General features: G+C 41.6%; 1 non-coding gene across 1 annotated transcript; it reads left to right on the top strand.

Annotated features, from left to right (window-relative positions):
* Positions 1-5,718: 5,718 nt before the first annotated feature.
* Positions 5,719-5,825, top strand: LOC136519145 (small nucleolar RNA R71). Its single transcript, XR_010774707.1, has one exon. It is a non-coding gene; the product is annotated as a small nucleolar RNA R71 (small nucleolar RNA).
* Positions 5,826-6,715: the final 890 nt, after the last annotated feature.

Below are 6,715 nucleotides of genomic sequence, written 5' to 3'. Positions count from 1 at the left end.
AATTGTTGGCTACCTCCATTTGTGTACTTGGGGCCCCTTGTACACATAATGGAAGGAATGCCGGGAATGTCAACTCCATCTTCACTTGTACCTCGGTGAATCTAGTACTATTTGGAGTGCAAAGGTTCATGTTTATCTTCGGTGGAGAGTTCTACTTTAAGTTAGTCTTGTTTACTATTTACTTGTGGGTTCGTCGTCCACTCTCGTAGCAGATACTCTAGTAGAGGGCTCCCAATAAAGACGGATCACCCTATACAGCGCTAGAGTAGTAGTCGATAGCAAAGATGTGGTGTCTAGGCTAGAGGCTACCTTCATTTGCTCGTGCCCTATGGTTGAGGGGTAGTCGATAGCATAGACGTATTGTCTAGTCGCTTGCAGATTATTTCTATATGCGTTAAGAAATACCAACAGTACATACCTTTGCTTAACTCACCTCAATTTGAGCTCCTCAGATTCCTTCCATGCAAATGACCTATGGTGGCTTGCTCCCATGAGTGATGGAATCATCCACCTGTTCATGAATGATGGGTATGTCGGGAGGTTTTAATTTCACTGACGAACATTGCCACTACACCACAACACCGCAACACAATCAGACATCTGACGCTAAAAAATTTGTTTATCGATGGACGATCTGACGCTAAAGATATCTCACAGATGATCTGTCGTTGAATCCTGATTTAGTGATCTACTATCTGATGCTATAGATAATCATGTATAGCGTCAATCTGTCTATCCCTAAAAGGATATACAGCATCAATCTATCTGACGCTAAAAAGAAGTGGCCCCACCTAGCTCGCCCACCGGGCTTACATTGAGATCGCGCGCCTGCTTGCTTTGAGTTCGTGAGCAAAATTTTAGCGTGGGCCCACAAATACAGTGACAATTGACAAACCCAAGATGCTTCTCACCCCCACTCCAATCCCAAATATAGTCGTCGCTGCCTTACTCCTGCTTGTCGCGCCGTCCCAAATCATGGTTGCCCTCTCCCTCTCAGCGCGTGGTCGCACTCAAATCCAGCACCCTGCCCTGCCCAAAGCTCTGCTCCCGTAGCCCTGCTCGCTCCAAATCCCACCCGCCCCCAATTCCTACCGCCCCGCGCCACGACTTAGCACGCCGCCCCGCTCTGTGACCGCCCAACGCTACTGCACCGCCCACCCTACAGCGCCGCTAAGAACCCTTAGCACACGTCATAGTGTTGTGCGTGCCCTCACCAGTGGCTATCCCTGGGCACGGATCAGCGTGACTGGGTGCCAGCGCTGCCTCCTCCAGTCGTTCCGTGTGCGGTTCACGAAACCCTAGCTACCGGTAGCTCAGCTCGGCGGCGCACCGGCGTGGCCAGGGCCCGGCTATGGCCGCAGTCGCGTCCCCTCCCCCGCGCCGTGCGTATGTCCTCTCTCTCCTCTCCCCATGTGGTGGCGCACTAGCTGGCGGTCATAGCGGCGCTGATCCGCGCTGCCTCGTCACCATGCCCTAGGGCTACCTATCGTCACCCCAGCCGCCGTGACGTCATGTAAGGCTGGCCGCCCTTGCCTGCGTCACCGTCACATGCCCTAGGGTTGGCCGCCCTCACCTGCACTGCCACCACGATGATCCTGATGAGTCGCTGGCACATGTCGTCCTCTCCGAGCAAACTGTGCCATGTGCATGCCTACTCCTGATTAACAATTCTAGATGTCCAGGATCTTTTCCTTTCATATTGATTCAGCTTTGGTTTTCACTATTGAGTTTTGTTTCCACGGATCTAGTGGAGATGTGTTGTCTATTTATTTTTGGTGTGCCAACTAATGTGCCAAGGTCCCTTCGTGATGATGTCGGCTCCCCCTTCTTCCTCTAGAAATTGTCGCATTGGTAATTGCTGCTTTATCCATTTATTCATTTTTTAGTTTGTTTTAGTTTCTCCTAATCTACGGCCACATAACTTAATTAGTACATGTCGGTTGTTTTTGAAGCTAACATGTTATCACAGAGTATTCAGTTTGTCTTTATATATGGGTCTTTTAGAGCAATTAGAAATTTGGGCTATGTTTATTTCTTATTGGCTAATCTGTTGCCTATGAAGGTTTGAGAGTTCCACACGAACAAGATGTTGGCCAGGAGATCCGTTCCTTTTTTCGCAAACAACTGAGTGGTTGCTGGGAAGGACTGCCTCAGCACATGGAAGGTGCTCGATGTATTGCCTGTGTCCATACATGTGTAAATTTGTTATTATAGTAATATGCTCCTTGCAGTTCTTTGATGCATGTACAATGTTCACTTAGATTTGTTTGCAATGTTGGTTCAACGAATGCAGCGGATATCTTTTCCTCCTATAGCTGAGAAGAAGCATGGAAAAACCTTTCTTCTAATATAGAAAGTACATATTTCAGCGATCACTTAAAAGGCTATGCTACCTTTTTTATCATCTAGCTACAAAATTAGAATTTTCCATCAAGAGTGCAAAACATTTCATTAGGTAATCACCTAATCCATTTCCGCCCAATGTATGTGAGTACACCTGTTGACTGAGTTATTGGAATAAACATAGTTGCCTTAGTTTATGAAAATACAGGAAGACGTAACTTGAAAGTGTTTTCTGTTGAAAATGTAACTTCAAAGTGCTTTGCACCTCATGCTTTATGTTGATGATGTTTACCATGCAGGTTTTTTATGGGGGCTTTTCACTATCCTAGATCATTGTGGTTTCTTGACAGAGATTTTGCACCATGTGTTGAATGCACTGTTGGTTGCACCACCAAGAGGGGTAATGCTCTAACATAATACCATGTAATTTTTATTCTATATCTAGATTAATGGTTCACACTTTCCTTCCTTAAATTCTACCTGGTGAATGGTGTGCTGCGAAATTTTTGGAGATGGTTCACGTTGACCTTTTTTATTAATGGTTCCCGTCAATATTACAGAGTTGTATGTTCTATGTGAGCATTTTTAGTCATCATAGGTCCCATCATATGGTCGACCAAAACCCAATTTTTAAGTTGACCTCGCCTTACATGTTGCACCAGGTGCCCTTTAACCAGTCCTGGGCTCCCGTAGGTGACCAGAAGGTGATTTGTTCAATCTACATTTTTAACTTAGTACAATTCCATTTTTTTGTCCTTGGGCCGAACCACAAATCAATTTAAAATGCTTTTGCCCTACGGAGTACTAGGTTCAGTCAACAAAACCATACAATTCCAAGTTATTTTTTAATGTTTTATTGGTATATGGTTGTTTTCTAAAAAAATGTTAGGCAGTTCATTTCTTAGGTATGGTTCACCGCTTCTTCATATCTATGTTCATCATGATATCAGTAACTTCAAGTTTAATTCAAAGAAATGGGTAGGAAGTTAAGACTCACTCATTCAAATTAAGGTCTTCTGTTGTATATGGGAAGAGGCACCATCTTGGCTAAAGATAGACTAGTCAAAAGAAATTGGAATGGATGTCCACATTGTTACTTTTGTAATCATAATGTTCAACATATATTTCTTACTTATATGTTATTTGCTAGTAATTCTATTTGTCATCTAGTTAAAATTACCATAGACCATGCTCAATGCAGCATAATTACATGGTTGTTATATTTTTCAGGAAGTGTTGGATAGTTTTTAGCTTGAGTTTCTAAAAAATTGTTCTGCAGATAATTTGGTGGAGGCTCTAGTGTTGGCAAGCCATTGCTTTTGGTTTTTGAGTTCCTAGAAATGATTGTGTGCACAAACCTTAGTATGTCAAACACAAACTACTAGTATTGCTTGCTAGGTGTGCATTCATGTGATCTTTTGGTGGCATCACTTGTTGGATGATGTACTGTGCAAGACAAGATTGTATGTTATATATGTATTGATCTCCATGTGATGTATGTGTTTCTATATCTTTATGTGATGGACCTTAAGCTTGAATCTAGGTATGATATGTGCTACATATTTTCTCATTGTATTTATTTTTTTATATATTTATATTGTCCTGTAGAACAATCTATCACTATAAATACAAGGACTGTTGGATGATCTGTCGGTATATGCCTAGTAACAGAGCATCTGTCGTCAAAAAGTAGCAATGGTCTATCTGTCGCTAAAAAAATTCTAGGCAACGGACTACCTATCGCTAAAAGTACTGTCTGACGCTAAAGATTTTTAGTGACAGGGCTTATAGCGTCTGTAGAAGTCTGTCGCCGTAAGTTTTTAGCAGCAGATTGTCTGTCGTTGTAGCCGCTTTTAGCGTCAAATCGTCCATCGCTAATCTCGGTGTTGTGGTGTAGTGTGCTCCGATCTCAGTTTGAAGTGGAATATTTCTTCCTTGCCATTTATATTGAGATGAATTTCTCCGGCTCCAACATCAATGTGAGCATTTGCCATGCTCAAAAATGGTCTTCCCAAGATTAGTGGTGTTTTAGTGTCAGCACTAATATCCAACATCACAAAATTTACAGGCACGAAACAACTTCTTATCTTGATAGGAATATCTTCCGCTATTCCCACTAGATATCGGACTGATTGATCGGCTTGCTACAAGCACATTGTGGTTGGGGATAATGAATTATGATTTAATTTATCATACACTACCTTTGGTATGAAGCTGACGCTAGCTCCAAGATCACAGAGGGCCTGATCAAATTGCTGGGAGCCAATGGAGCATGAAATTGTAGGATTCCCTGAGTCCTTCTTTTCAGGCAGCTGATTAAGTATGGTTGCGCTACACTCCTGTGTCAATTTCACTAGTTCTACGCTTGGCAATGGCTTATTTTTGTTGAGTATATCTTTTAAATATTTGGCATATGTAGGGACCTACATAGCATTAATTAATGGTATATGTATATATAATTTTTGAATTACCTCAATGAATTTGTTGAATTATTCATCCTCCGCTGCCTTTCAGTTGCACTCTAGAAATGGCAACACCTTCGTATCATAGAATTCATGGGGGGTTGTCTTACCTTTTTCTTGGGGCACAACAGGTTCTTCTTCTTCAGCTGGAACTTCGATTACTACTTTCTTCTTTGTTGCTTCAGGATACGGCGGATCACGAGTGGTTTTTCCACCGCTCGTGGTTATAGCATTAACTTTTTCATCATGTGAAATTTTTGAAATCAAAGTGGATAATTGATTTTCTAGCCTTTCATTAAAGTAATGTTGATTTCCTAAAGCTAAAGAAAATTCATCAAGCCTAGCATGAATATATCATAACATCCTATCATGGTCAAACAATTTAGTATGAATTTGCTCATTGATTTTGGCTTGACTAAAGACAAGATCTCTAATAGAAGAATAGTCGGAAGGATGAATGGGTGAATTACCTTGATTAATTTGTGGATTCCATCTCTGGTAAAGCTGAGGTGGAGATGGTCCATATCCACCGTCATTAAGAAGGGGATTAAGGTCTCTACTAGGGCAGGCATCACTAGTGTGATTCATTCCCCCGCATTCTTCACATGACATGCTTACTTGTGGCTGCTTGGTTGCAAAATATTCAATAGTAGCATGGTCTCTCTTCCAATTTGCCCTTTCTTCTAACTTACTCAAAAGATATTCCATATATACAAAATTGATCTTGTAACTATGGGACATACCCTTGAGATGCTCATCTGTCCATCCTTGGTTTTCTACCATTTTCTCAATCAACTCCTTTGCTTGACCTACCTTCAGGGAAAATAATGCCCCTCCGACAGCAGCATCAAGCTATTGATGGGACTCCATTGAAAGTCCATGATAGAAATTTTGGATGAGCAACCAATCCTCCATTCCATGATGAGGGCATACTTGAACGTACTCTTGGAGTCACTCCCATGCCTTCAGAATGAATTCTCAGGCTTGTTGTTTGAAGTTAGAAATTTTGCTACGAAGAAGATTGGTTTTACCGATGGGGAAGAACTGGACGAGGAAGTCATTTGAACACTTCTCCCACATATTCAAGTCTCCCGCGTTGGTATAAAACCAATGCTTTGCCTTTTTGAGCAATGAGAAAGGAAAAAGTCAGAGTTGAATGGTGTCTTGTGAGACTCCTCTAATTGAAATTGTGTTGCAAATCTCCAAAAAATTCTAAAGATGAGCATTGGAATCCTCAAAAGGTTTGCCATGAAAAGGGCTACCTTGCACCATGGTTATAAGTATGGGATTAAGCACAAACTCTTCTTTTCTGCTAAGAATATTAGGACCTATAGCTACATTGGAGATAGTCTGGAAGGAATAATCATGAATCGCCTTAACAGTTGCACCAGAATTGGTTGATGCAATACTGCTGGGATGAATAGGTTCAATGGGTGGAGGTTCAGAAAGGACCAATCCAATTGGAATCTCTGAACGGACTGGGTTAGTTTGCGGAGGATTTGAATGGAAGTTTCTTCGAGGAGGGGTGAGACTAGCTCTTGCCCTTCAAAGGATAGCCTCAGGATCATCCTAAAAACCTTCTAGCAAATTGAATTCACCCATGCTTGACTTTGTCTATTACAAAGCAAGCAGGAATCTAAACTAGGAAAAATCACTAGAAACACACTAAGAAAATATCTAGGCCAATGCCTTCCCTGGCAAAGGCGCTAGAAATTCTTGTTGATATTTCTTATGACTATTGGACTTATTCCACAAGTGCACATAATATATCGAATGTAGCACTTCACTTAGGAGTAAACCAAGTATCGTATTTATTTCCACAAAGACGGCGTAGTATGCCTTAGATAAATGATCACTTAAGTTCAAATGATATTCCTAGACATGAATGCAATGGAACAAATGAAAGTAAA

Source organism: Miscanthus floridulus, chromosome 17, assembly GCF_019320115.1.
Source record: "Miscanthus floridulus cultivar M001 chromosome 17, ASM1932011v1, whole genome shotgun sequence".
NCBI classification, from domain to species: domain Eukaryota; kingdom Viridiplantae; phylum Streptophyta; class Magnoliopsida; order Poales; family Poaceae; genus Miscanthus; species Miscanthus floridulus.
Note: the sequence above shows the minus strand (reverse complement) of the source record. Positions and strands in the feature narration are given on the sequence as shown.